This window comes from Haemaphysalis longicornis, unplaced genomic scaffold (assembly GCF_048455015.1).
Source record: "Haemaphysalis longicornis isolate Haplotype H1 unplaced genomic scaffold, Haemaphysalis longicornis Haplotype H1 scaffold_7, whole genome shotgun sequence".
Lineage (NCBI taxonomy): Eukaryota > Metazoa > Arthropoda > Arachnida > Ixodida > Ixodidae > Haemaphysalis > Haemaphysalis longicornis.
Genome location: NW_027526422.1, coordinates 170,997,226 through 171,017,273, shown reverse-complemented (window position 1 = coordinate 171,017,273; position 20,048 = coordinate 170,997,226). Strand labels below are relative to the sequence as shown.

The window sequence follows — 20,048 nt, the reverse complement described above, 5'->3', positions numbered from 1 at the left end:
TATAAACACACGCAGGGATTGTGGCTTCTCCAGTCTGTTTATCCTCAGGTCGTTTCTTTGACAACAGCTGGGGTTTATTGTAGAATAATAACGAAAAAAAAATACATAAATACAAAAAAATCACGTTCATATACTTTATGACGCAAATTGGAGAATACATAAAAGCCATTTATTTTAAGCGATAGGTTGGTGCTACAGGGACTAAACACAGTTATAAACAAAGTTCTAGTTCCAAACAAAGTACTAGACAAAGTTCTAAACAAAGTTGCAGTCACGTCTGCCCGAAGCAATCAACTAAAGAATGAACCATCAGCAATCAAATAAACTGCGTCGGCAGCTGTATATCTTTTATTAGGTCACTTAGTGAACTCGAGATACAGAAAAGCCCCGGAGGGGCCTTATAAGAGCGTGCATGCGCCAAGCATAAAATGTTGAACGTAAGCAACATACACGCCTACTCGCCAATGTTCTCCGTTGGGGATATCTTTTTCTCTGCGTAAATGCAACCCCTTGTGTCGTTTCAAAGTGGGACTAAACGATTGAGACGAGAAGAAACAGTTCCTGGGGTCAATGGTCCCGGTTTTTGAAGCGTAATTGCTTCATTACCTGACTCGCATCGCCTGCCCTAAAGACGTCGATGGCAGCGCACGGTACTGCAGCATATATTTGTGTCCAAAAAGCTTTTCTAATACCGAACATCGCCCACTTGAAATTCCCTGGGCTAGAAAAAGTAATAGTCTACGTTCCTTACGCTGTCGGCGCTGACTTACACGATGAGTATAAAATGGGGTTCACAATATTTACTAGAGGTGGTGCACTTCGCATGCACACTCGATAAGAAAAAGTAAGCAAGTGAATCAGTGGAAAATTCAGAACGCTTCTATTTCGTGAATACAAACACTAGTGAAGCTTTAGCTGTTGTGGAGTTTTTCCTAATGAATTGATATATGTATTTTCTTTGGTGCCCGTTGGCTTCGTAGTGCCCATCTCTCCCGTCAAACTTGATAGATTCACCGCTTTTCGGACGGATGGAGTTTGAAGTGACAACGGTGGCGGCTGTACATTTTTTCAGCGTACATTCTCGCTAGTGTGCCCCTGCACTGCCTTCACTTTGTGCTCTTGTTTCTAAATCCCAGCGACCACCTCGGTCCCTTAGCGAGTGACACGAGACCCTGCTGATTACAGCGCTAGCACCACTTTCAATAGATTGCGCAAAATGGGAGGGTTGCGTTGGTGGTGGCGATGGGTAAAAACTGGAGAAAAGCGTTTTGGTGGTGGTAAAAGGAGTGGAGAAGTGGTGCGTAGTAAATCAGTCCCTCCAGAAGAGGAACCCGGGACCTCATACGCGTACGCTTTCCGTGAACCAACCATACCTGTGAACCAAAGTGCACGCCCGGTGATATAATATAAACCGAAAGCTTGCGTCCTACTAAATTTCTGTCAAAAAACCTTAAGCAGTGTCAACGAATCATAGAAGAAAAAATAACAAAAGAAACGCTTAGCGACAGGAAACGAACTTCGTTTGCCAGTGCAGAAGCGTCAACATATGAAATTATATTTTATTTGAGGAAAACAATAAATTCTGGTTGGTCATGTGGTACGACAAAGTGACAGTCGGTGGAATACGAGGGTTACGAAGTGGCTACCGAGATACCGTCTAAATTATTGCAAGGCCATTATATCAGACCGGTCATATAAGAAAATTCGGTGGGAAAGAATGTACTCGAGCAATGTAGGATAGAGTGGTTGGACGTCAATGAAGAGGCGTTATCCCTGAACTGGTTTTAATGTACGGTTTACAGGACGGCACTCTCTGCGCTGCCATGTAGGCTAACGTGACGTCATTCGCTAGGGCGTGGCCTTCTCTGCTGCTCGCGGGCATCGGCGAGTGCCTGCGGAGCTTGATGGTCGCATTTGGCTATTTTTTTAATGTTTACTATAAATTGGGACTAAGCGTCCGACATGGCAGTGTGTGCCAACTTTCACAAATTCCTTAATCGTGAAATATCGCTCATAGATGCCTCTGCGATTTCTTGATTATCATCAGTCACCCAGTTTCCAGTTCAAGCGTTCCACAAGCAATACATTTCTCCGATGCTTTTAATTTTTATTACTTATACGTACTTCCGTAGAGCAGCAAAGCCTAATTGCTGTAACATTGCGCAGCGTTACGGAACTGTGCATGCATTATATATTGTCTAAAGTTCGTTTTGAAGGGGCTCCTTTTCAGCTTCTATATGCTGCAATGGTGTGCTGCAGGTGTATGATTTTATGAGTACGAAGGGCCGTAAAACAAAATGACCCTGCACGGTTGTGGAAGCTGCATTTTTCACCTTGACCGCTTCATGTTTCAGCCTACGACAAAAAAGGTGCAGCGCTCAGCATTACTTCCCAGCTGACGCCATCTGCATATACCTGGTATGGGTTATCAGCCCTTGTTTCTTCAGTGAGCGCTACCTTGCGGCTGTGTATATACAGATGATGCAGCCGCCGCATAGCGCATCCATGGGATGGAACAAGTGTATATTTCTGACACCTTAAGGGACAGAACCGAATTTTCTGGAGTGCATGTCCGCTAGCTCACATGAAAGCCAGCGTTTTATATAGTGGAGTAAACGCAAGGAATTCGCAAAAGAACAGGAGGAAATAACTTTTTTTAACAGTAGTATATGATGTAGAAGAGGTGGCGTCATGCAGTGTCAGAACGTGACACTACCTCACGTGCCCCAACAATTCCACCGGTTTCAAAGCGTGATTCAAAAACCGCATAAAGCAATATAAAGTCTGCATATCATAGTTGTCTTACCCGGGCACATGGTTTTAAATACCTGTTTCTTTTCCCGTAAAGTTCAAAGTATTGTTACGTCCTGATTCACCGCAGGCTTCAAGCACTGACAGATGACAGGCGGGTAGAACCCATTTATTAGGCGAAGCGCTTGATTGTAAGCCCTATTCAGAGCGGGCATTCAGATGGTGTTTACCGAAGGTGGCAGACACAAACCAGGTTTCTGGGGTGGCTAGGCTATAGGTATGTATAGGGTGACGGTGAACTGTTCAAACGTGCTGGAGGGCGAGTGGCCTGAGACAGGTACCCGTCGATCGCAGTCAGTCGTAGGCCGGGCAATGGGCAGTGTGCGTCGGCGAGAAACCTGATACACCAAGCGAATCTTACTGGCAGCGACAACAGTGGCTGACTTCTCTTCAGTAGCGCCGCACACAATGACGGTCTGTTCGTCTTCCAGGTGGTGGTGTGTACAACTGCAGGTGTGGTGTGAGAAAGCAGGACGGTGGTACGGCTAGACCTCCGGTAGGCCACCTGCGCAAGTACTTGGATGGTGAATAGCTGCGGCGTAACTTACGGCTTAGGATTTGTGGATTTTCCCGACAACATAGAAGTACACAGCGGATGCTGCACTTCTTCGCGCATTAGCTCGGTGACAGCAGCGTGGGGGGGCCATCATTGAGAAGAGCTTCTTCTGATTTTCCCCAACGACGTCACGGAATCGCTCAAGGAGGCTTCCCGACGTTATTCACATTACGCTGACGTCGTTTGTGGTAACAGCGCTTGACTTACGATCATGCTGCCGTAAGCTCATGTCATGTGTTTTATCCATTGTTGCAGCCTCGGAAAGAAATTCACCGGCAGTCCTTGGTGGGATTCGAACTAGGCCACCAAAAATACCTTATTCAACCCAACATCGGAAACCGTAGTTTATTGTCTTCGCTCATTTCTTTCATATTTCTTTGATATCTTCATCAAACTTGGCGCCCGCTCCGTTAGCTCGTTTGTAGCAAAAGCTGTGCTTCTTCTATCCGCATGACTATAGTGAACGTCCTCAGCAACTTATGTTTAAACACACTCCGGATCGTCATGGAGCTGTTGTCTTCTTGAAACAAAATAAAGTGGCATCATCTTAAAAAACATTTCATGCCAGAACGTTTCTTCGTCGTCTTGGCTATGGAAATGCCGACGCGCTTCCCTTTCTCCAACATTCGTGAGTGCATTCATTGAGCAACCCGCGAAAAGATGGTGGTTCCCGGGCTATAGCAGGACGTTGATAGGAGTGGTTTCCTGCATCCCGTGTTAAGTTGCGGTTTTTTCTCCCAGTATACCAGACGCTCCCGGTAAACATTCTATTTATTTTTTGTTTATTTATGATATACTGCCGGTTGAGGTGTCGGCGTAACGCCAGACAGTTATCGGCCCCTATCTCGCCTTCCCTTTATCATTCCATTCAGATATGGTGCGCGGAAAGAAAGAAAATTTCAACACGTTTGTCCTGGCCCTACAGGGGGTTAGTGACACGCTGTGTCGATGCCGTGTACGTCGAGTTGTCAATGGTTGAATATAGTGGTCAGGGTTATGTCCAAGTTTGTTGGTCTTGAGCTGGTGAAGAAATTTCTGTCTCTCTATTTTACAACGTGCTTGCAATGTTTGGATGCCATGTTGTTTCATCAGATTAGCAGGAGAGTCAATCGTGCGATATGTCGAGTAGATAAATAGAACAGCCTTGCGCTGTATCATTTCAAGAGCCTGAATGTTTTTTGTGCTTCTGTGGGTCCCAGACTGAGCATGCGTCTTCAAGTTTTGGTCTTACCATCGACGTGCATGCAAGTAGTTTAATACTTGGAGGAGCTCATTTAAGTTTATGCCTATGAAGGGAAAGCTTGCGAAATGAACAAGTACAAATGTTAGAAACATATTTGTTCCAGCTTAATTTGTCTGTAATCGTAACACAAAGGTACTTTAAGCAGTGACCTCTAAAGTTGGTTGTTCTGGGAGCTCGTAAAAAACGACAAACTATGTTTCTTTTTGGTAATTTTTATACAAACGGGTTTTTCTCTATTTACTGCATATTCCACTTTGTGCACCATGCATGAACGTTAAGAAGGTTCGAATTTAGTTTGATTTGGTCCTCGGGGCAAGTTATTTCTGTAAACAGAATAGGATCGTCCACAAACAGTCTGATTTGAATGGGGGAGTGATTGCAATAAAGATATCATTGATATATATTAAAAACAATAAGGAACTTTGTACGCTGCCTTGCGGCACGCCGGAAGTGACGGGTAAAGACTTGGAACAACTATTTTCAACACTGACAAATTGCATGCGGTTGGATAGATAGGAAGAAATCCAGTTTGTTATGAATGCAGGAAGTCTGATTGACTGCAGTTTGCGCCTATGATGTGCGTGGGAAACAAGGTAAAAGCTTTACGGAAATCGAAGAAAATTACGTCAACCTGGCCAGACTTTTCAAGGACGCTTGCAAAACTGTGACCAATACAGGTTAGTTGGGTTACAGTAGAAAACCCTTTTCGGAAGCCATGCTGGACGGGAGGTAATAAACTGCTGTCGTTAAGAAATTTAGTAATGTAGTTAGCTATAACGTGCTCCAAAATTTTGAAACAAGATGACGTGATAGAAATGGCACGATAATTACCAGGAATCATGAAGTCGCCCTTTTTAAACACAGGTGCAATGCAGTCAGAGGGTAGTACACCAGAAGATAATAAAGCATTAAAAACTGCTACAAAAAAATGTGATAACATTTCAGCGTATCGAGAAAGACAAGCGTTCGGTATCCCATCAGGCCAATTGATTTCTTCGTTTTTTAAGTTCGGCAGCATTAAACTTACACCCGACATGAACAAGATATCAGTATTAGCTTTGCAAACAGAAACAATTTGGTGCATTAGCTCAGCAACTAAGGAAAATACACTACGAAAATAGGTGCTGAAATGATCAGCAATGTCCGCCTTCTCAACGAGGAGCGCGTCGTCATGACGCAATTTTTCGATGGGTTTTCTTTTGTACGGCAAGAAATTCCAAAATTTTTGTGGGGCAGAATAATAAATTTTGGTAACCTGTGTTCAAAACATTTACGTTTAGCAGTTGCCAGGGCTTGATTCAGGGCTACTTGGGGGGTTTGAATAATGTCACGAGACAACGCTCCTCGCTTCAGGCGTTTTAATTTCCTTTTCCAATGTTTAATATCACGAGAGACCCGGGGGGTTGGCTTACACGTGTTTTTCTCCTTTTCCGGAATAAAATTAGCAATACAATGCAAGCACAAGTGTTTGAACGTCTCCCACATTTGAAGGACACCAGAAACATGACAGTTTCTCAGGTGTAGTTCAAGAAAAATCTTATACAGTTTCATCCTGTGAACGCGACAAATCTTTGATGCGGATAAATTAGTTCGATCAGCAGTATACACAGCTTCAAAATGGCATAAAAATGACACAATACAGTGATCATAAAGCCATCTTCAATGGAGACGGCAAATTTGTCAATTAGATTGCTGACAAAATATGGTCAAGTATAGAAGCACAGGTCACGTCGACACGTGCTGGATATATTACTACTTGATGCAAATTATGACACAACATAATATCTAGAAAGTATGAAGCATGCGGGGATTGTACGAGAGCAGGGAAAGGAGAGTCCCAATTACCACAAGGCAAATGAAAATCACCCATCAGGAATATGTTAACATGCTTAAATGATACCATGTGCTCGTGTAAGTCATGCAGAAGCCGAGGAGGCGAATCAGGAGCACGATAAACAGCAAAAAAAGGAAGGAACGCCCACAATAGGATACCTTTAAATTAAGGCTGTAGTGATAGTCCATCTGAAGCAAAAGTGTCGCATCAAGAGCAAGTTTTACGAGGATGGCAACTCCTCCCCCCTAAGGTTTCTGTCACGAAGATACACATGATAGGAGAGGGGAAAACAACGTCTTCTGTGATTTGGTCTCCCACCCAAGTCTCCGTTATCACGACAATATGCGGGCTATTACCAAGAATAGACTCCAGTTGTACGGATTTATTTACGATGCTGCGTGCGTTAATGTTTAAAAGCCGAAGCTGCTTAGGGTTAGGGCATTCGGCTCATAGTTTTTTGTTACTAGCCTGGGAACCACCAATTTTGGTTCTTTTGTTTTTCGAATCATCCCATACAAAATTGCCTCGATCGACGATACGTTTTTCGGGCATAAGGTAACCCTTTTGCCAGGTTTCGTTTCATCTTTCGCGCTATCCCAAAGTAGCTTCCGTTTGCGGAGCGTTTGCTCTGAGTAATCGTATTGAACCGATATGTCTGTTCCGTTTAGCTTATGGGCATTCGAGATGATTTGCTGCTTGTCGTTATAAGCTTTGAAATATATTATAACTGGCAAGTTTCTGCCGGGCTTGCCAATCCTATGAATCCTACCCACTGATTTGCATTTGACCTCAAGCTTGTTTGCGAAAACCTCAGTCAGCACTGTCTTTCTACACATATCCTCGGTTTTTTTTTCAGACTCCGCGGGTATGCCAAAAACTACCAAGTTGGAACGCCGGCTCCTGTCCTCAAGATCAGTAATTCTAGCTTCAAGCAAAGCCACCGTTTTCTGAAGTCCATCAATACTGGCAGTTCGTTTTTCCAATTCAGCAAAACGCGAGTTCTAGTCGGAAATACTTTTTTCTATTTTTCTTGTTGGGCCTTAAACGCAGAAATATCTGAAGATATTTTGGATTCTCGATCTCGGGCCCGGGGCTCAGCTCAAGATTCCCGAGAAAGAGTAATGAGCATACGCAATAAACATCATAGGCAGTACAAAGGCACTTCCTGAGGCACTTTGCAGCCCGAGGCTGACTTGACTTGGGATGGCTTGTCTGCGTCCAGAGGGCGTGAATCTATAAAGAGTGCGTACCCAGCACCCCACCCGATGTCATTTAGCCAAAGACGACAGAGGTTTTTTAAAAATAAAACAAAGTATTGAATCAAACTTGTACTCCGTGAGGAGCGCAAAAATACACAAGTTTCAGAGAAGTATGCACGAATGACGCGTTGTATGCCCTGAGGGCATTTACCTTCCCGCCTGGTTGTTTGTGGAGCATTCGAGTTACATTGAGATTATTCGCGAACGAATATAGCATATTGCCGACAAGGCAAAACACTGCCTCCATAAAATGGGATATCTCCCTCGGCATAAAAAAGAAAGGAACATGATCTGCTTCCAGAACAGATAATATAGCCGGTGGGCTAAGACGCTCGCAACAATCACGTAAGTTCATATTATAGAAGGAACGGTTTACGGCAATGGTGCTTGGACGAAGTGTGTGCGAGTATTTGTTTCTGTTTCTCAGCACGAGAGAAAAGGGATGTAGATGCTTGACCGACGCGTACCGTCAGCGGGAAGACCGAGGGAGGAAAATTGGGCGATGACAGGAGTGAGTCAGTTGTACTTCTTCAAAAGTTTGGGGTGCGGCAACTGCCCTGATGCGGGTAAATTTGAGGTTGGGTGGAGTGTTCATACTTTATAAACTACCTTTAACAAAACAAGAGCTGGTAGGGCTGTCTTAAATATGCTTTTCAATGAAACCTAGGCGTTCACTCGATATCTACGAGATTTTTGCTTTGGTTCATAGCCACGCGAAGTTGAGAGCGTAAACGGGTATAGAGGCCATCATTAGATCACGGCATGTGTATGGCCTTGGGTACAGAGCGAGTTGATTGTGCTGCCCGGCAAAAACGCACATGTACCGTTCGCAAGTGAAAGTACCAAACTAATAAATGAAGGTTTCTGAGTTGCACTTAAGATTGAAACAAAAGGCAGCCGTTGAACTTCTTTGGCCCCAAGGCTTAGAGGTAATTTGTTTGAGAGAATGGGAACGTTACTCAAGCTTTCGTGTAAATGCACCACTGTTGAATAAAAAACACAGACGTCTATGTATTTGTGTGCCTACGCTTGGATAAGAAAAAGACGAGATACAAATAACCCAAAAAATAGCCATTAACTGAGTACTCTAGCACAGCACGTCATTCGTATTGAAAAATACGGAAAGCTAAAATATTGATTGATTGTAATTTTTTATAACAGTAAAATGCACAATTAGCGAAAAAACAAAAATGCCAAAACATAAAAATCAAAACAAAACTCTATCAAGGAAACCTAAGATATCTGAAGGAAAAGTGGTTCAAAAGAGTTCAAGTGCTCGTTGAAAACTAGATTTTTACAATATTTGTTTCTTGAGCATTTGATATAAGAACTTTTTGACCAAGTGGACGCCACTGCTGTCCATAGCTTTGACCCAGCAAAGCTTTCCTTGGATTTCTTGTTTTCGTTTGCGTCTAGTAAGTAGTTCACTTGAACATAGTATTTCTAAAAGCCTACAAAATATCCAATGAATCACTTAGCGGACGGTTTGAGTGCCTAGTGTCTCCATGCAGAAAAAAAATCTTGGTATGGGGGTAGCCAGCTTTGCTATAGGAGTGGATCGAAATGCCCAGAATTTAGTTAACACAATAATGACACACTTGCACTAGGGAAAACACTACGAACTTCACCATAGAACTTCGTATCTTATAAGAATATACTGGTTAAATTTCCACGACCTTACATGTCCTAGAAGATCATGCATTATAAATTAAAACAGATCATAAATTCACACACAAGCAATAGACAACTGCCGTGCCCTGTCTACCTAATATTCACAGACTTTACTTACCCGCCAGAGAGCATGTGAAACTGAGGATTGCAGGCAATCCCGGCATAATTTTTCGAAGCAAATGCACTACCTTAAGGCGCCTGCTTTATTCTCCTGATGTGCAGAGCTTGAACACCTGTAATGAATATCAACTGCTTTACAGCTATATATAGTTGGCACATCTGCTTTCGTTGGAGACGTTGTTGTAAATTGATAGAGTCATGCTGTTCGCATGAATTTATTTTCGGTAAATGTTTTCAGTTATGTACATAGACTCAGCGCGTAAGTATGCTGGTCTGTTTTCATTAGCGTTCGCGAGGGTATTGTTCACTCGACTGCGAAGGCGACGGGAAGACGACGTAAAATATTATTTATATTTTGAAGCTTCAATTGCGTTGTTACTTATTAGCCAGTGTGGTAGGTACTTCAAGCCTATATGGTCTGGTTTAGGAACTGGAATGAGTAAGTAAAAGCTTTTATCATCAACGTTATCATCATATCCTTTATCATCATACATTATTTGTGCCACATGCCATGTTTTCGGAGTGGCAATGACACTTCTCCTGCAGCTGTAGGAACAGATAATCGTGTTCATTAAAATTTAAAAAACCATCACTAGAATTTTTTCAGTCTATACGCTTTTAATGTGCTATTTGTAACAAGTACCTTCATTCTCTTCCCTACTATATTGTAGCACCTGCATGTAAAAGCAATCCTGTGCAGACGCCCTGATGAAGTTAGTGGCGTGCGGAATCAAAGGCACCAGATCAAAGGCACCAGAAAATTATTTTTCAAACTCCACGGGATGGCAGAATAATTACGAGAATAGCTAAAACAAATTATGTCTATTTTATGAGCAGAATATTGTTACCTAATGCTCTGCCGTTGATAGGCAGTCTCATTTCTTGTGATACGCTGTTAAATTTTCTCTTGCCTTTGGCGGCCACCCCAGTCAGCACTTGACCACACTTTTGGAATTCTGCTCTCCTGCCTTCGTGAGGAGATTTTTGTTTGCCTCTGCCAGTACCATCACCTCTCAAGGCGGCTTGTATTGCACGCGTGGCCGCAGCTATCCTAGTTCCGAAGTTGTTTCTACCTTAGTGAGTGCTCCCTCTGGCGCCCTTTCTCAGAACCTTCCTTTGCTGAAGATGGATGTTAGACACAATTGTGACAGAAAAAAACAATACTTTTAAACCCTTTTCATCGATGTGGTTTTTATGTACACGCTGAAAATCCACCGCATCGAATTTGTGTCTTGAGCTCCTGTAACCCATTGCAAATAAAACTTCGCAATAATTGAACTTTGCTCGAACTCTTCAGACGTTTGCTGGAGCCCAAATGCATACTGAACCTCGGCAGCCTACCCAAATCATTGTGTTGTGAAATACGCATAAAACAAGTGTTCAAACGTCCATTGACAATTTTGTTTATTTAAGCATCCTAAATACAATTCCCTGAACACGGGGCTTGATAGGATTCAAATAGATTAGAACCACAGAAATAAGCAAACTAACAAAAATTTACCAGAAAATTGGAGAATTAGAGAATTGTCCACTTTTGAACGGAAATTTTATGCTGCTTGTGAGGAGTGCAAATTTTTTATAGCCAAATATGGCTATGAGTAGCGAAATATGCTGGATCATTTTTTTGTTTCATTTTCCTGCTTTTCGCTATTGATGTGAATTTTTACTATTGCAGCGATCAAGTGTTTTTACTTCGCTAATTATGTTTTTTTGAACATGCAAGCTGTACTGAAAAGTTTGTTGATTTACGCTGTTTTTTTGGTATCTTCAACGTTCTTTCGTGAAATCCTAACAGCCCAGCTGTTAAGGCTGACGCAAATTCTTTCAGCGTAGGCACAAAAGACAGAGCGCACGTGATCGCCTCCTTTGCGGTGACCGCCCGGCGTTTCCGGAGCGAGGCGCCCAGCACGACATTCAAGCTGTGGTTCTAGCAAAGCGTATGTGTCGCGGCTTGAATTAATCATTCTATTTGGGCTTCGAGTCAGGGTTATGCTGGAGCGTCAGGGTGAGGGCGCGTCGTGATGTGTGGTCTTTGGCAGAGCAAGGCGCCGTTGAGGGGTTGCCATTTTTTTTTGTAGAGCCTCTTTGAACCCTCACGCGGCTGATTATAGTTCCCCTTACGTGGACCGCAAGACCGTTCATGCGAGAAGTTACTGTTGTTGCGGTGGCTCGGTGATAGGTATGTATAAGGCGACGGCGAGTGGCTGAATCGCGCTGTACCCCAGGGTCTGTGGGACAGATTTTCGTAGAGCTCGTTAGGGCATTGTTCGGCCAACGACATGGGTTGTTCGTCCAGCAACCTCGCAGTCTGATTTCGATGTATGCGAGGCGACGGTTAGTGTGGCCGCCTTCACGATGTAGCAAAGCGGATGGGGATCGGGAGATTGCCACACGTTAATATTCTAGGACTGCAGTTTAGCACTACAGGTGGTAGGGTGGTTGAGGTTGGGCGACGTTATTAAGAGGCGTCTGCGTGGCGGTGCACTGCGGTGGAATCACACTGGCCTATTCGAGCGCCGTATGTAATGGCTAGGGGTTCCCCACATGGCTCCGGCGGTGCAGGAATCTGTACTACATCAAGCGCTCCTCCCGGGTAACGAGGGAAAAAAGACAAAACACGCGCCGGGCAGGCAACTCGGCGTATATTTGACGATTAATACACCTTAGCATCAACACGTCTGGAGTCTGGAGTGAGTTTTGTGCTAAAAGATTTGTTCCCGCAACCAGGTTAATTTAGCTAGATGTATCATTTTTCAAATAGCCGTTCATTTGCTAGACCAGCGCGTGAGTTGTCCTTTACTTGCCGTGTTTCTTCGCGTTTTTAGGTGCGTAATACCTTAGGACTTCACAATGTCCGTCCGCGTCCGCCCGCATAGCATGTAAAATGCCAAAAAACCACACAGGCACCGGCAAGATATGACCCTGTGTCTGGTAGACCAGACAGAGTTAGTGTCAGTCATCTTACCCATTGAGCTACGATCGTGAGTTAGTAGCGGAGAGTCAAATGGCTTACTCCTTCGTTTGCAACGGTGCAGAGTACCTTAAGACCTCATAATGTTCTTCCACGTTCATTCGTACGCACACCCCCATCAAGCGAAAATCAAGTGAAATTTGATTTGGGCAGTGAGTTGCCGTTCATTTAGGGGAGTAATCAAGGTCCAACTCACGGCTCAAACCGAATGACGGTGGGGGGGGGGGGGGCAAATCGGTTGTCACACGGGGCGCAACTTGAATGTCATTTTGAGTCCCCGTACTCCGCACCGTCGCCATCATCCACGGAGTGGAGATGCTGCCATTTTATCGCTGCTTTTTTTCCAAAACGCTCGAATGCACAAACTGCCCAGCAAGCTACCTTCCCACAAACACATTGTATGAAACACGGACTCAAGTTGGGAACTCTTGCCCAACTCTTGATGAACTACGGCGCACGTGGTCTTAGGCAAGGCATCATTATAGACTCCAATGGCATCGGCGGTCTATTCTATGAACACGAGAGCTTGCTGTTTTTACATGCTGTCTGACCGAATGTCGAGAGTATTATCCATCATCGCCGCCTCTGACGTAAACTCAGCGGTGCTGTTCGGCATGTGAGGAACGAGCGCATAAAACAGCGCCTGTTTCACGCCCAAAGTTAACAAGCGAAGGTTTTTCTGTCAAAGTGTTTCAACCCCGCTCGCCGGAAGAGCCGCTTTATTCACTCAGCGAACATAACAAACACAAAACCTTCTTTCTGATTGTTTCGTGCGTGTTTACCGCATGATCTCAGCTTGTTCATTCCGTACTACCGTTGTGAACGTTTTTAAAAAGTGCCTCTTACGACCCTAAAACCACGCCGTCTGTTTGGGATCCGTACTGGGAACAATTTTATGGTCACGATAGATAAATTATCTTCGACTTTCAATACGTAACGATGAAAAAATAATATAAGCTGAAGACACAGAGTTACTAATTTCAGATGAGGAAATTAAGCAAATACAATCCTATGCCATTAAGAAACTTGCTACCGTAGCAGAATGATGCGGTTAGATCAGCAGGAAACGCATGAAAAAATAACTGCAATACTTTTTCACGCTCAAGCAAACACATTACAAGAATATACCTAAATTATGGCCATCTAAGGCTTGGAGTGTGCTATTTTCTTGGTGTACACTTCGAAAAATAGATGCAATATAAACTCCGCGTAAACAAAACCTCTTTTAAGCTCGCCAAAACATCTTCCACTTTAAATGAAACGACACATAAACTTTGTATGCTGTGTTTTAGTGTATTTCACCCTCATTTAATGTACAGTATTCAGTCGCGGAGCTATACTTATCTGTTGTATATGTCGGGTTTTCAAAATCATAGTGCCGCGAACCATGTTGCCTATTGACGCGAAAAGAATAATGTCGGCTCACATTCGGTGAATTTCTACGATTTGTGTAACCTATTATTCATGGCCCGTAAATATTTGCGGCTGTTTTTTTTTGTCTGAGTAGTAATTGCCATACATCAAACCGATTTTGTGTGAACTAAATTGTTCCGCACCTTTTGTAGCACGCTGCACCCATATATTATTAAGTAAACTGTGTACATCTAGTAAATGCTTTTTACCCAAAAACGGTATTTGTGTATATACAAATTGCATGGGATCACTACTACAAGCGTTGCTAAGGGAAAGAGGTTTTTATGCCAATGTGTTCTAGATATAAATTCGTGAAATAAAACATTTCAATTAAATTTTCTAACAAAACACTGCCTTAACATTCGTTTCTGCACAAAGATTTATAAGTATAAATCATCAAAAAGTTTCCTCAGGTTTACATTTTTGGCCTGCATGATGCATTACCCAACCTTACACAGCCGTTTGTGTAGCCGTTTGGTGATCGCAGTCACGATGTGATTGGCGACCAACTGATTGTAGAAAGGTGGCCCTTACGTAGCCGTAGCGTGAAGATAAATGTTCTCTGGTGTTCGAGCATGTGTTTCAGGGACGCAGCGCTGACCGCAGCGCGATTGGTAGGAAGACAGCAGAGAGTACCCCAATTTTTGGAGAAATAAAATTAGCTGTTTCTTGCCTGCACCAAATCACCCACCAAGGAATCAATGAGAAGGTCGCGAATTTGAAGGACAAAGATTGTGAAACGAAAACGCCGTTGATTGGATGCACGTCTTGGCTCTTCGATTTTAGGTAGAAACATCAGGGATTCCGATGACCTCAAAAGCTTGGCCATAAAAGCATCTCACACCGAAGTCTGAAATACGCTGCTGAAAGTTTCTCAAAACATAACGGGGCTTGAGTGACAAATCAAGTCTTTCACGAAAAGCTTCTTAGGGCTTCCTATGCAGTACAACTGCGCACCGCGCTCTAAAGTGCCACCTGTCGACACGGCAAATACATTGGTTTATATGAAGAAAGCCTGGCTATAACAATGCACACTGCAGCACCCCGACAACCACCGAGAAGGTCAACAATATATCGTTGCTACATCAGCGGCGAATGCAGAGTGCACCTCCGAATGTTAGTTTCCACAACATTTTTTTAAAAGTGAATGCCTCGGTTATTCCAGGAACGACCATGAAAGTTTTGCTGCCGCTTGTTTTCTCGTAGTAGTTGGAGAACGTTCCGGTAGACCATTATGAGTCATCTGAGACTCGAGCAGCACCAGCGTTTATGCAAAATAAACTGCTCGACCAAATATCGTTTCGTGGCTCCAGAAACAAGTGGACGTTTTCAGGAACAAGACAACTTGCTATTTTCTGGATGCCTATAGAGAAGTACACTAGCCCTATTTTTCGCAAAACTCGTCGAACAATGCATGAACAACCGTCTTTACGATTCAGTGGTGGGCAACAAATCATGTCCAAGAGAAAGCGACGATACTGAGCCTGTATGGCAGCCTCACTTATCTCAGAAAAGACATCACTGAGGAATCAAGGGAAGCTCTCCCAAGCAATTACAACATCACTGTTGCTGAGGTTCGCAAAGGTATTTTTATGTCGAATAGGGCTAAGCTCCCAAGAAGCGAACCTCCTAGGGTTAACGTCCCGGCTAACCTCCCGAGAAGCTAACTAGGGAGCACGACGCACTGTTTTGAGCTCAGAGAACAAGCACAGCGGTCAGCAGCATGACCACACATCTTCGAACGCTTTTCCGTCTAAGAAATGCACTTGCTAGACGTGAGATATTGCGGAAATTTGGGGGACGCTTACTGTATGAGCGCAATACAATATTTACCTAAGCTGCTTGAAATGCTAAAACTAAATAAAAGCGTCATCATGTTATACATTATATAATTCATATTTCCAACGTCGCCAGCGCTGGCGCATGGCCGTGTGGTGTGAAGCTCTAGGAATGTTATTTTTCAAGTCACAAGTTCGAATCTCCGAGGGCACATTGTTTTTTTTGTAAGTTTACTTTTTAGTTTTCGGCCGATGGTTTTTTTTTCTGAGTTCACCATTTTTGGGCCGTAACGTTCACGGCTCCACGAAGTAGTTCGCACAACGCGCGCAAGCTGACACTGACGCGCTAGCGAATTCTTGTTTGCGTGCTGTTGTCATAAGCACCAACTGCTTGTGGGCAGTGGGCACAGGCCAGAATCAACAGACCGTTGGCCTGCTCCCAACACGCTTTTTACGACACAGGCATGATTGGAGGCAAGCTCCAAATATAAAGGAAAAGCGCATGGCATTTGAGCGTCTGTGGTGACGCGGAGGGCGTTCATCCACTGCGTCGGCCTCGGCTAGTCATTGCTACGTTGCCAAGGCGTTCTGGAGGCTTATCTTGGGCATTTTACAGCCGACAACATGGCAGAAGCGCGGTACGATGATTACTGGGATATCAATGATGCCCATCCAACGTTAAAGGGAAAGTGAAGCGGTTTTAGAATTAAAAGAAAAGTTGACTAGCAGCAAGTACACATTGAATAGTTCATGTGTACGAAAGCGGCGCAATGAGCAAACAAAAGTGGCCCGATGCCCCGCCCCCATTGTGCCGCTCGATGCCGGAAGACCGAAGAGCGCGGGCGAAAACCGGCTGAAAAACGTCATACCTGGACTTCCGGCCGGATCGGCCACCTCGGCCATGCTCTTTTCGCCGTGTTTCCTTGTGAATGATACTTGTTGTTGTGGTTGATAGCACTCATTTGTACAATTTTCGTGTTCAAAAAGTATGCACGAACGCCAAACGAGGCATACGTTATCATGCCGTATTCCTAAGCAGTATAATGCCACGCCGGGATGCTTGATAACTTACGGAAGCGACAGCCGAGGTGGCTGTGCTTGATGACAGAGAGCATACTACACTACGTTAAATACTTTGTAAACCGCTCCAATGCGGGTTTTTTTCTTTTTTTTTTTTGATGCGACGGACGTGAATGTTCACATTAGATTCTAGATTTAGGAAGGATGGGGAATACTGCTGTGCTTTGGCCGGGGATGTTTCGTTCCATTCCAGAAACCAAGTCACATTTGTTCAGGAAATACTTGTTTCGTTAAACGCGTCGGTTTTCTTTCCCTATAGGCTCAAGACAGTGTTCAAAAAAACAATTTTTTGGCGAAACTAAAGCAAGGGGCCAATCCTGATAGAAGTTCTCTCCCGGCTAAGAGGTAAACAGTATTACTACAAAGTAAAAGAACCAAGACAACCAGATTACTTATTTTGCAAGTATACATGTCACGATAAGGTGATGTTTGTCTGGAATTCAAGAAAAAAAAACACCACTCCGAACCACCACCGTGCCATAATTTGTGTTGACTGCGGGGGCCTAATTGTTTGCGCAAGATTCCGTGTGGCTGCATATTATAACCTGGCAAGCATTTGTTGTCACTGAACCTCAAGTGTGCTCCAGTGATAGTCGGTGATATATATAATGATGATACTAAAAAAATTAGGAGCGAAGAGTAAATATACGGCCTCTGTCCGACTAGCGCGGTAAATCCTTAAATCTAGAAATGCTGAAACAGGCCAACGATTCATTATCACAAACGTTTGGTGATTGTTACCTAAAGTAACGTAACTACAACGTAACTGCCTTGTCCGACTGGTCTGTTAATTATAAAGAGGTGGCCGTAATATTGTAGCAGAATGCGCAACGCACAAGCGAAAATCAAGCCCTACTACAGCCAATAATGCCGAGCAGGCACTAGTGTGCTGCAGTGTTTTCAGAATAAATGCATGTGAAGCAGTAAGACGCCACTCATCGAAGTGCAGCTAACAATCGCGGAGGCGCCGTAGCGCCGCTGCCGAAATGGCGCGCGCGTGTGGGTTTGTGTTCGGGGATGAGTAACGGGGCTGGGGTGGGCGACAACGCACAAAGGAAATGCGGAAGCAGAGTCTGCTTGTTGGTTTATGCGTGTACCGGCAAGATGTGTCTCGCACATACGTTTACAGCGCATGAACACCATTTTTTGGCGCAGTGCACGTACGTGCTTTTCGCTGGTAGATTGTTTATAAAACGCCCATTAATTTTCGGCATAAATGGTTTTGTGTATAATAAGAAACAGTTAAGGCAGTACCTAATATTAACATAAGGTATAAAATCCCCCTGTGCCGATTGCCTAATTCCTAAAATATTTTGATGGAACCCACTAGTCGACGTCACAGTCACTGCTTTTGGGTTCTCTGTCGTGTAAAGCAAATTTAAGCTCCAAGATAATTGAACCAACAGCACGGGAAGTTATAACACAAATTTCCAGTCATGTGCGAAAATTAAACTGCAAGCTAAATTGCCGCAAAGGCAACCGTGCGATCGTTCGCAGTGCTTCCGACAACCCGCGCGGCCGAAGGGTGTCCTCCTTTGACGTCATGAGGGGCGCAACCAATCAGGGGCGTCAAAAGACGAAAAGCGCGCGTCTTTGAAACGGGGCCGCGCTTTTTGCGAGATAAATGCCACTTGGACTCATGTACGATAAATTTCAATGTGATATTCGGAATCAGCGTGCAAGAAACAATATAACTGTTAATCTAACTCAATTTTTTTGGAAAGCGCTTCAGCTTCCCTTTAACGTCATATGTCACGCATGTTGTTTAACAGATCCTAAACCTAAATTTGTTTGAATGCTAACCTTGGACATCGTTCAATCAAGGTGCATCTCCTCCTGTCGTCACAGCCTTTAGCTGGTGCAGCCGCCACAGACCGCGCATGGTAGTTTTTCTTCTTTCGCGCTTTATAAAATGATTACAGATTTATCAACCAGATAAACGATGAAAAGTGTGTTAATTTGAGCCAGTCTACGCCATGCATGCAAAACCGGGAGCTTGACGCATTCACGAGTGTCTCTTAAAAAACGGTTGCCGTAGCAACTGGACTGTGTTGCCAGCGTAACGAGAAAGCCACAGTCAAAGCGCAGTAAAAAATTGCCCGTGGCCCATAGCCAGATGTAGCCACCTCACCAGTAAAAAACAGCGCTGCACTGTCTGTGAGCCAAAAGAAAAATGACGTCATTCCTTCACACACGTTTCAGTGCACTGGGATGCAAGGGGCCTCTCCTAAGGTGAGTGAAGCGACGCCGACAACGCATCGCACGCGCACTTCGGAGGATGCGTCTTAAATTCATGCGTACGACTAGTCGTGGCGACCGCCGTAACAACCAGCCGCATGCGAATCGCATGCACCAGTAGTCAATGTGTACCCCGCTTCGGAAAGGGACCGCGAACTGCGCCTTTAGTGAACGCACATGCCACCTTCGGTTTTCGCCAAGGGTAGCCCCGTCGAGCGCCTCGGGCGGCCACAGCATACTGCCCTCTCCCCTCCTCAACCACACACTTTCTCACCGCGCTGGTTCGCGCTGCTACACCAATCCGACGTCCCCTCCAAACTTCGCGACGTTCTCCTCTTTTGATTACTTTATTCGTTGGCTTCCCACCGCGTCTGGCCACCGTTCACTCGATTACGCCACTGGTCGGGTTTTTGTGGCTAGTTTTGGTTTCGAAATGTGGGGCGATCCTAGTGACAGGGTGCTGCGGCGTGGCCCTTCTCTTTCCCTCAGCGTTTCTTTCTTTCCACACCTTCCGTGCTTCCGCGCCTCTTCACGCATGCGGAACAGCTCACCGGCGCCAATATTTTTTGTTCTTTCTACTTACCCGGCATCGCCTCCCCAGCAGCCATTCACGTCTTTCAACGCTTTCCTGAAGACATTGACCTCTGCATTGTCAGTAATTCACCAATGAGTGGTTGATAGTGCGGGTATTGCGTTACAGCACTTTTTTCTCGCTGCATTTTGTTGTTGTTCACATGATTTCTCGTTAGTGTATGCAGGTTTTTGGTCGAATAAACGCTTTCTTTCAGAGTTTCCGTTTAAGGGGCCCTGAAAGGCGTTTTGAGCACACTAAATGAACCAGTGCAATCGTTAGATTGGGTCGTCAACGCCAGCTGTGCCAAGTATTACTTTTTTACGTGCAGCGGAAAGCTCACACTTTTGTTTCAAAGTTTGTCGCCCTTTTCTCACCCTTCCGTGCGTGTCTTTGGATGCCGCCATCTTCACATGTCTACGCCATCGATTCCCAGATGTTCGTAATGAGGTAGACATCCTGCTATTGGGCGGCTTTTTCACGCACTTCCGGCAAAGAGATGT

General features: G+C 44.4%; 1 long non-coding RNA gene across 1 annotated transcript in view; it reads right to left on the bottom strand.

Moving 5' to 3' along the window:
- Positions 1-9,601, bottom strand: part of LOC144145504 (uncharacterized) — a 69,094-nt gene extending 59,493 nt beyond the window's left edge. Inside the window, exon 1 of the long non-coding RNA XR_013317507.1 lies at positions 9,493-9,601. This is a non-coding gene — a long non-coding RNA (uncharacterized LOC144145504). The remainder of the gene's footprint in view (positions 1-9,492) is intronic.
- Between the last annotated feature and the right edge of the window lie 10,447 nt (positions 9,602-20,048).